Source organism: Oenanthe melanoleuca, chromosome Z, assembly GCF_029582105.1.
Source record: "Oenanthe melanoleuca isolate GR-GAL-2019-014 chromosome Z, OMel1.0, whole genome shotgun sequence".
Classification (NCBI taxonomy): Eukaryota; Metazoa; Chordata; class Aves; order Passeriformes; family Muscicapidae; genus Oenanthe; species Oenanthe melanoleuca.
This window is the reverse complement of record NC_079362.1, coordinates 53,312,116-53,323,455: the sequence shown is the minus strand read 5'-3', so window position 1 is coordinate 53,323,455 and position 11,340 is coordinate 53,312,116.

Below are 11,340 nucleotides of genomic sequence, written 5' to 3'. Positions count from 1 at the left end.
CTTGAATTTCTAGTGAAACCTGACCAAGTGGCTTTTTACTGTCTGTGTAATGAGGATTACCACTGAGCAATATGTTACTGGGGCTAAAAATGCTCCATGTCAGTCCTGCAAAAAAAGCAAAAAAGAATCATTACTATGAATTTCTTTTAAAAGGCCAGATAACCTTTTCAGAGTGCTATTAAGCCAGGAACAGCATGATCTAGAACAAGAGATGTATTTCCAATTCTCAGCTAAGATCGTGCCACTTTATAGCTCTTGATAAAGGTATGCAACCTCAGGAGAGGGTTTAGTATGCCATTTCTCAGGGGAGCCATTTGCCTTCTGGTATTTGCAGCTTGCATACATAGAGGGTGAGAGGGATGTTGATTCTGAGTATTTTTCTTAAGTATTAATACTGAAAAAAACAAAAGAGGTGGGAGGCTAGGCCCCAGAGTGTGCTCTGAAGATTGCAAAGGGAAATCGTCTCCTTTAATATATCCATTTGCAACCTTCTGTCTAATGGGCTGTCCCTGGAAAGCAAAGGTGTGTTCCAAAGCAATATCAGATCCTTATCTAGCTGTTGTTCCCAACAAACTGGGAAGTCTCAGGCTGTTTCAGCAACCTGTCACAGCCAGAAAGGGGAGATTGTGTTTGCACCCTCTCCCAGCCTCAGTTATTCACGCCTGGCCCTGAATGGCAGTGGCTCACGGAGCCCTTTGCTAAGCTTCACTGTCTTGCTAGCTTGGCAGGGAGTGATGTGACAGATTCTCCATGTGAGTGGCACAGAGGAAGGTCAGACACACAGGGGAACCAGAAGGAAGGAAGGAAGAGGAGGACATGAGTAATGTGGCTCCAGCCTCAGTCACTAGCATCCTCTGACATCTCAGCAGAGCAGACAAAACCTGCTCTTTTCCTGGCTTCTTTTATTTTTAAAGAAGTAAACAGCTTTAGATGTTCCCTTCTCCCTGTCTCCACTGTAATGAGGGATGATGATGATATGATCACAGCTTACCTGCTGGCTTCTCTTGCTGGTATGTCTGTCTAGGCTCCTAGCACCTCCCCTTGGATAGTCTGGGGTCGGTGTGTTCCCTGGTAAGAGTTGAGGAGCTCACTTACCTTCACAGCTTCTGAGGCTTATCCAGTCTTGAAAAGGCTGAAGAGTGAAAATAAACCATGCTGCAGATTCCAGTCAGATGTTCACTTCTAAACACAGGCTTGACAAATAATGCTCTATCAGTATCAATGCACATCAGTGACCATATTGTTCAGTCTTGCATTTGGGAGTGCTTTCCAATTTAAAGCAAATCACTGAAACAGACTTTCAAATTGGTTTCATTGAAGAAGAAGAAATGAAGGGAAGCTACTTGAGATCTGACAATAGCTGGAGTGATTTGTAAGCATGAAGCACGCAAGATAACATTTAATTAACAGTGGCAAAAATAGAACATCACTTTGAATTTACGTAAGTTCTCTTGTTCTACATATGAGCAATGCCCTTTATTTAAGTTCCTCTTTTCAGAAAAATGTATTAACACTCCATTCCTGTAGATGATATACCAGTCACAGGTTGGGCAGCATTTCCCCTCCCTTTTTTGAATATTTCAATACTCACATGTAAGGTATCCAGACAGTATGTTCCAAAAGATCTCAATCAAACAATTTTCCCTAAAGCAGTGAAAATGACTGTTTGTATAGTAGAAATTACAAACAAATCCTTGTATCTAACTGCGCAAAGACTTGTTTGTTATCTGCTGCATGAATTTGAAGCATCTCTGTGGCTTAATCAAGTATTATATCCAGAACATAAGGAGAAGCTGGGATGCCTGCGACTCAGATGATGGTCGTGGGCTCCCTGATCATTAGAGCCAAACAGAGTTTTGGTGCCAGTTGCCTGATCCATTTTGGATGCCTGCTGTTCCAGGTGCTGTTTCTCACTGCTGACCAGCGAGAGGGCCCTGACACTGTGGATGACTCCAGTTATTCAGTGAGACAGGTTTTGAGAGGGTCTTGGCTCAGAGCACACCTCCCAGCCCCATTACTGCTCCAGTCATCCCTACAGATGGGATCCCACAGCCTCTGCTCAGCACACAGTGTACCAGTATTGCTGTCTGCATCCAATTTGCATCCTGCATTGGAATGTTGGTGTTGAGACACCACTGAAATGCTCATTAGGCTTGTTCCAAGACCCCCTCCAACCCCTCTGGCCTGCTGCATCTCCCTTTGCAGTGAAGCTGAGCAAGTTGCCTCTCTAAGGACAGCATTCCTGCCCACCAGCTTTGAGAGTGTGTGATGGCTGATGACAGAACGGCAGGACAGAAGGACCCATGGTGCTGGACAGGCTGCCTACCTTATTCACTTATTCACTTATTCACTTATTCACTTATTCACTTATTCACTTATTCACTTATTCACTTATTCACTTATTCACTTATTCACTTATTCACTTATTCATTGCTCTTGCAATTCCCTTGTGATGGAGAGTGTGTTTTAGACTGGAATGCAATTGGAGGGACCATATAATGCTGAGTGGCCAGGTTGTGGCCTCCCTGTCCATGGAGAACTCCACCCTTCACTGGCTAAGGCCCTGAGCCACTTGGAGCAGCTGTGGAGCAAGCACCCAGATGATGTTTGAATCCTCTCCAGACAGAACATCTCTGAGGGGCTGCAGGCTCACTGGCATTGGAACACACTTGGCTTTACTCCACTTCTGAGTTCTGCAAGGTTACCACATACTACACTACCACACCTCTGGAAATTAGAAAATACCAAAGAAACCATATCCCAATATGAAAAATGGCAGTAATTAGTAGTAATAGTAAGCTGCACAGGAATTACTAGTTAACCCACTAGTAATCAATAATTATGCATGGCAATTAATCAATTCTACATGAAACATGAGCATAGGTGGGATCTATTTCTGTGATCTTATTATTCAGAATTAGGCTGTGCTCCAGTTTTTGTGACAGTTGTTTAGAAGGTGCTGACAGAACTGATGGCTTGTCAATGATGGTGTCTCCTAATCATGTCCCTGGGTTATGATGAACCAGCTTGGCCCTTTCCAAATGATTTTCCTTTTGCATTTGATGCAATGCAGTCTCCAAAATCTACTTGACTTTGATGTGTCCTCTGTTAAGTATGCAAATGCACACTTGCCAGAACTTTTCCCTCCTGTTCCACTTTTCCTTAATAAGACGGCAAGAACAACTGTCCAAATCAGCCACAAGACAGGAGCACACTGTGATGGATCAAACTCCTCCATTAAGCTGGTTCTGGATAAGAGCAAGCCACAACCACTGGGATGAGTCCCCCAGCATTCAGACTAGTTCATTCTTCATTTTAGATTAGATCTTCTGAACACCATTTCCACTCTATCCTCACCTCCCCACAAAATTGCACCATTCACTGCCTGTAGAGATTGACGGCTCAGATGGGCTGAGAATGAGCAGGTTTCTTATTTTTGTAATCCCCATTATCTGTGTTCAATCTAACCAGATTATGATAGTACACACAGAGCAATTTCCATGTTTTGTGAAGAATCTATTTCTAACACGAAAAATACTGTATTTGGGCAGGTAGGGCTGATATAGCTGTAGTGACAAATGGATCAGCCAAAACCAATCTCCTTCCAAACATAGCTCCATGTTTGGATGTAATAAGATGATAAATGTGGGTGTCAGCTGCATTAAGAATGGACTTTATTATGCAGGGATGGCTCTGTGAAGCTTTCCAGATTTACTTATTTTCTGCCTCTTATTTTGAGGATCCAATTCTTCCTGCTTCTAAGAGGGTCTTTTATATTTTTGTCATCTCCTCTACTTAAAGGAGTGTGCTTTAACAAGAGTCTTTTTTCACCAGTTTCACTAGTAATGTTGCTGCTTCTCAGAGCTTCAGCCCAGCCCTGGAGCTTGCAGCAGCTTCAAGACAAAGGATTCTTAGTACAATAAGAAACTGCCCACACATTCCCAAAGGTGGGTCTGATTAAACAGTCAGAGAACCTGTTTGGTTACCACTTCATTTGGGATACTTCATTTTTGGCTTCCAATCGATTGTTGTATCTGGCAGGACCGAGGGAGGATTTACTATAACTCAAATTCAAGTGTGGCAGAAAAATGTCTTATCAATCTCAATTGCCTTGAGACTGGCCAAATTTCCAAACCGAAGTATTTTTAAGAGAAATAAAAAGTTGGGTGTGTATTTGCACCTCCTTCAAAGGATGCTTAGTTTAATGCTCAGTTTACTGCAATACCTGAATTTGAGCAGGAATGAGCTACTCAGAGATATTGTTGATTTTGTTATTTCTTGTATCCTCAAGAAGAGGCAACAAGGTCTTTTGAACCTGCTTGTTATCTTGCCTGCCTGGTGTAGCAAAGAACTCCTTGGGCCCAGAGAACTCATCAGAAGAGAATTTTCCCCTTTAAATATAGACTTCTTAATTCAAAATGTTGTGAAATCTTTCCAGAGAGGTTAGGTTTTTACTGTATCCCTATACACCCCGCTCCATATTGAAGGGCTTTTTGAGACCTGCAAAATCCACATGCAGATAGTTCTGATGTGAGGAGGTGCCTGGTTTAGGTTGCAATAGGTGACAGAAATCATCAACCTCTAACTCCTTTGCATTCACTCCATTCTACTCTACTGTACATATCTGCTCGTATCTGTCAGTTAATTACAGCTGAGTTTTCCAAAGACAGTGATTGTTCTTCAGACATATTATTATGATTTTTTATCATCTGCTGTTATGATAATTCTGTAGTTTTTTTCGTTGTTGTGTGACAACTCAGTTGCACTCAGTCATCCTCTCTACTATTGCCTCATATTGTTTTAAAAACTGAGCTTTATATAATGTTTTATTTAAATGCCTGCCTTTATCTGCACGTGTCCAAGGCATGTGCAGAGGTCAGTGGATGATGGCCAGATTGAATGATAGAGCAGCTTCTGCTGCTATCCTCCACAAGAAAGAACCCTCCCCAAGCACCTCCTCACCACCAGCAGTGGGAAGCATTCCATGGTAGGAGAAATCCTGCAGGAGAAGAGCCAAGATGATCCTCACTCAGGTGAGAGCCAGGGATGGCACCAGGGCAAAGGTGGAGAGTTGGCATGCTGTGCCTGAGAGCCTGAAGTTCAGAAGATGTTTCTCCTCCACCTCTGGGGCATGTGAGCTCCTGGCAGAAGCAATGAGGCATTCCTCATATGGTTTCTCCTCTAGGCCCTTTCCCTTCTCCATGCTGCTGCTCTCTTTCTTTCATGTCTCTCTCACACTATGGCACCCAGAGCTGCCCCCAGCACTGGAGGTGAGGCTGCCCCAGTGCAGGGCAGAGCAGGACAATCCCCTCCCTTGCCTGGCTGGTGATGCTGTGCCTGGTGCTCCCCAGGACACAGGGGGTCCTCCTGGCTGCCAGGCCACAGTGGGTGCCAAGTGGTGGGACATCCTGCCCTGCAGGAAACAAGCATTATGTGCTTGACTTGAAGGAGGGGTCTTCAAAATGCTGTGTGAGTCCTAATGAGGGACACTGAGGACACTGAGCACCAGTATATAAATTGAAGGCAAATTCTGGTTATAAATCTGCTTGCTTTCCTGTTGAGGGGCAAAGTTATAAAAAAAAAAACTATTAGTCAACACTGTAATTGATGGTTTGATGGCAATTTGCAGCAGCACGGTACCATGAATATCAATTTTATTCAAAAGAACAGATAATGAAAACTTTTCATTTTGTAGTGACTCACGTGTAATACACTGCATTTCCTTTAATAGGAAATGATGTGCGTACAAAATCCTAGTTGCTATGATTAGTTGTTGCTGATCTTTAAAGATAAGAAGCAAAGTGGGGGGAAAAAATTGAAAACTGTGTCAATTTATCTACAAGAAAGTTACTCAGATACCATAAGTAGTGAGTCTCTGAATAAAAAATGACTATAATGAATCACTTCCTTGAAGTATAATTTAGCTGTGTTTAGAACTGAGTAAGTACAGCTTTGAGGTCCTAAGAAGTGTGCATTTCATGAAGTGAAATTCCTTAGAGTCATTAAAAATTAGCTTGGTCTCTGTAACGAAATTGGTACTACATATATTCCAGTGAATGATAGTGGAGTCTAGAGCTTTTTGTATCTTATGTGTAAAAAATAATGTAGTCCCTGCATATACATAAAATATACTTGGCATGTGAAGCCAGTGCAGTGTGATGGCACAGGAGATGTATTTTAAATTTGCAGGAGCAGACATTAGGTGGGAAGGAGGTTTTACAGTCAAGCACTTAGTGTGTTCTGCAAATATACTTTCCTTACTATTCAGCTTCATGAAACTCCTTCTTGACTGTTGATTGAAACTTCACCACAGAGAAAGCAGGGCATGATTTCACAGACTCAAAGTTAGCAGAGCAGATATTTAGAAGATGTTTTAGAACTTGCTTAGGATGCCATTCAGAAAGACCAGACATATCTTTCTCCGAGTGCTTATTTTCATTGTCAGTTGTGAAAGATAAAAATTAATTTTAGCAGAAAAACTTCAACTTAAAAAAATTATTGTAGCACATTACAACCAATAAATCTATGATTTTTTTGTTACTGCTTTATGAAGAAAGAATCCAATTCTGGGAACATATGGTCACTTCACAAAGCAAGAAATCATTGTAGTATCTCACTATTTTCAGTCTTTCTAAGTTAAAATTGTTCTTCTGAGCTTTTACCTCTGAAGACAGAAATCAATGGAAGCAAAGTATCATACAATATCCTGATTTGGAATGAAGCCACAAGAATCAAAATCCATGTCCTGGCCCTGCACAGGACATCTCTGTGAATCATACCATGTGCCTGAGAGCCTTGTCCAAATATTTCTTGAGCTCTCTTAGGCTTGGTGCTGGAGAGCCTGTTCCAGCACCCAGCCACCCTCTGTGTGAAGAACCTTTTCCTGATATCCACCCTAAACCTCCCCTGACACAAATTCAGTCCATTCTCTCAGGTGCTGTCACTGGTCACCACATTGAAGAGATCAGTGCCTGCCCCTCCTCTTCCCCCCACAAGGAGAGGATGTAGGCTGCAGTGAGGTCTCCCCTCAGTGTCCTCCAGGCTGAACAGACCAAGTGACCTCAGGTGTTCCTCATACAGCTTCTCCTCCAGGCCCTTCACCATCCTCATGGATCCTCTGTAGCCTTACATTAGGCTGTTGTGGCACCCAGAGCTGCCCCCAGCACTGGAGGTGAGGCTGCCCCAGTGCAGAGCAGAGCAGAGCAGGACAATCCCCTCCCTTGCCTGGCTGGTGATGCTGTGCCTGATGTCCTCCAGGACAGGGGTGGCCCTCCTGGCTGCCGGGGCACTGCTGACTTGTGTGCAACTTGCCACAGACCAGGGCCTCCAGCTCCCATTCCATGTTGCTGCTCTCCAGCCTCTCATTCCCCAGTCTGTGCACACATCCAGGGTTACCCATTCCAGGTGCAGAATCCAGCACTTCTCCTTATTGAACTTCACATGGTTGGTGATTGTCCATTTCTTCTCATTTGTCGAGGTCTCTCTGCCTTCAAGGGAGTCAACAGCTCCTCCCAATTTAGTGTGATTGGAACAACTTGGATAGAAGATTTCTTATGCACCTTACTTATTGAAAATAACCCTTAATTTCTAAGGGTTTTTTTCCCCCTTAAAAATCACAAACAGCTTGAACGAATCTGTATCTATTCCTGTATCAAGTCCTATTTTATAGCGCTCTTGGCTGAGATTATCTCAGTTTGTTAGAGCACAGAGCAAATAACACCAGGATTTGATCCCAGTAGGGAGACCTTTCACTAAAGAGTTGGATTTTGTGATCCTTGTGGGTCCCTTTCAACTCAGAATATTCTGTGATCTGTGGTTGCTCTGTGTTGGTGGGTTCTGTAACAATGTTCCCCTTTCCATTGCCAAAAAACTCGTCACAAACATTTTTCAGCTGACTAATTCTTTCAAATGCCTGGAGTCACTTCTCTAGGGACAGATTTCTTTCCCAGTACCACCAGAATATTTCCATCTTCTCTCCTGAATAACACTGTTGTTAAGACTTTGTTGTCTTAACAACAAAGACTCTGCACTCTCTGCATTATAATTCTCATATTTCATTTATAAGTGGTATAGATAGAAAGAAAAATCCCAAAACTTCAGCTGAAAAATTATTGCATGGTTTTAAGTAAAAGAGTCTTCATTGTCAATTCTCAGTGGATTTGAGATTTTTAAGGTGGGAAATTCAGCTTCCCCTTGGGCATTTAACTATATTATTTTTTCTGAACAACCACCCTGGATTTAATGTGGATTCATGTCCTGTATCCCTCTGTCTTTGAAGAGGTTTTTTTTCAGTAAGAATCTTTGATTACTTCCTTTCCCTGCAGGATCTTTAGTAGTTTTTGTGGTGCTGAAAAGTTTTTCAATCATTGCTTGAGTGTTGCTAACCTATCAGTTCAAGGCTTGTGGTTTTCTTTCTAAGTCTAGCACAGTGCTCTTGTGGTATCATGCCTTCTTTTATATCATTTCTCTAAAAACAGTCAGTGGTGATGCCAAGTAAAAAAGATGAAGAAAACTGTTTTATTCTCAGACACCAGAGTCTGCTCTAGTGCTGTCACTCACACTTTTCCCCACAGATTTTTGGAGTTTTATCATTCCTTGTGAGGTTTGATGATGTTGCCTGCAGTGATTGATGACAGGGTGTCTAAATACTGGACATACAATTTATTATAAAAGTCAACATTTCAAAACACTTCCTCTTCAAAGACTTTTATTACCTTTTACTTGCTAGGGGCTCGATTTTTTTTCTTTATTCTTAGGAGATTTTTGATTTCTTGTCATTCTCCAATCTACAACCTTGCTAATTGATGAATGGCTTTCCTTGTTTCTTTCAGCAGATATTCTAGTTATTCACCTATTTTCTAATCCTGCTTTTTTTTTTAACCCATTTGCAAAATTTCCAGTTGCCTTATTTTTTATTTTTCTTCTTGCAGTGCTTTTATTGTCTTTTTTTTTTTTTTTTTCATTTATGAGGATACATATTTCCTTATTTCTCCAGTACTAAACCCTTGAGGTTTCATGCCACTTGACATCTTAGAGTTGATTTCTTGTGACTGAAGTTCTGCAACTCCTGAAATTATGAGGAGATCCATAAATACACATACATAGATTGAAGTGGCTTGACTTTCTGTGCCAAGTAGGTGTTAAAGTACAGACCAGAAAGTGTCTGGTTGTCTAGGATCCAGGTTTGTCTAAGCCATCAGAGAGGAGTGATACCATTGATGGTGCTGCCTAAATTTACGTTGATTAAAAGACAGCCAGTTCTGAGGAAACCTCTATGCACTTGAGTACTTCACATGAAAGAGTATCAATAGGTGGTGCTGCCCATCATATGCAGAGTGTAGTTCTTCATTTTCCTTTCTCTATAACAGTAAGTTGTCTCATTAATAAGTCCGCTTCTGCACAACATGGAAGGTGAAATCTCAAATCTCTTAGCATTAATAATCTTTTCTACGAGGCCTTGGTGTTTTGGAGATATTTAAGCCATGTTAGTGTTGAAAAAAGTACCACAGGAAGCTGAAAGGTGGAAAATCCCACTATGAAACTGCATGAAACAAAAAAGACTCTGCATTTACCTTCACTTAGTCCTCAGCTACTGGATCTGAAATATGTTGTTGAAGTTTCAGCTCCTCTGTTTCCTAATGATCAAGGTGTAGTGCTTTAAAGGCCTCTGCCTCTCCCCAGTTTGAAGGGAGGCATATGAATGGGAACAGTTTGACATAAGAGCTTATTCCCAAATAGGGCAACCCAGAAACTGCCCTGGTTCACTGAAGGGTGCTCAGAAAAGGCTGGTGACTCGCAGTTAGGGCCACCCTGACAGTGACAGGTGCCCAGAAAGGATGAACAGAGCAAGATGTCTGGGGACAAAGATGTGCTGTGACTTTAAGTTTTCTCAGAAAAAAAGCTTTTTCATTGAGCCCTGATTTTTCTCTTCCTGATTGACCAAAAGAAGTGGCCTTCTATGATGGAGTGACTACATGACTGGAGAAGGGAAGGGTGACAAGGGAAGAGTGGTCTTCCGTAAAGCCTTTGACACACTCCCCCACAACACCCTTCTCTCTAAATTGGAGTGAAGGATTTCATGGGTGGATTGTTAGGTGGATAAGGATTGGCTTGGCAGTGGCATCTGGAGTGTAGAGTCAATGGCTCAGGGTCCCAGCGTATGTCAGTGACAACTGGTTCCCTCAGGGGCCTGTACTGGGACCAGTGGGATTTAATATCTTCATTAATGTCACAGATAAGGGGGTCAAGTACACCCTCAGCAAATTTGCAGATGACACCAAATTAAATGCACCTGATGCCATCCAGAGGGTCCTGGAAAAGCTCTAGAGAGTGCCCATGGGAATCTCATGAGGTTTAACAAGACCAAGTGCAAGGTGCTGCACCAGGGTCAGAGCACCCTGGTACCAGCACAGGCTGGGGATGGACAGATCAGAGCAGCCCTGCCCACAAGGACTTGGGGGTGCTGGTGGGTGAGAGGCTGGACATGACCCAGCCATGGGCACTGCCAGCCCAGAGAGCCAAACGTGTGCTGGGTGCATCCAGAGCAGAGTGGGCAGCAGGGCAGGGAGGGGATTCTGCCCCTCTGCTCTGCTCTGCTGAGACCCCACCTGCAGTGCTGCACCCAGCTCTGGGGTCCCAGCACAGGAACAACATGGACCTGCTGGAGAGAGACCAGAGGAGGCCACCAAGGTGATCAGAGGGATGGAGCACCTCTCCTATGAAGACAGGCTGAGAGAAGTAGGATTTTTCAGCCTGGAAAAGAGGTTTAAGGGTGACCTAACTGTGGCCTTCCAGCACCTGAAGGGAACCTACAAGAAAAACGAAGAGAGACTTTTTACAAGACCATATAGTGACAGGAATAGATTCTGGATTCAAACAGAAAGACAGTAGGTTTTGATTAAGTATTGCAAAGGAATTCATTACTGTGAGGGTGATGAGGCACTGGAACAGGTTGCCCAAGGAAGTTGCGGATGTCCCATCCCTGGCAGTGTTCCAGACCAGGCTGGATGGAGCTCTGGGCAACCTCGTCTAGTGGACTGTGTCCCTGCCTTTGGCTGGAGGAGCTAGATGACATTTTAGGTCCCTTCCCTTCAGGCCATTCTATGATCTCAGGGTTATAGAATGTGATGTTTCTGATGCTAGGTTGTGACACCAACACTCCCAGCACTCCAGCATGGCTCAGAAAGTCCACAGTGTCGTGCATGAGGCTGGAGCAGGAATTTAGTGGCCAAGAACCCCCCACTCAGAAACCCAAGTCAGGGCTGCTTCCTGTTGTGGAATAGCCAGCAGCACTTTGTCTGTTTTCCTTGGAATGAAGTGAAACATTCCCACAATCCCCAC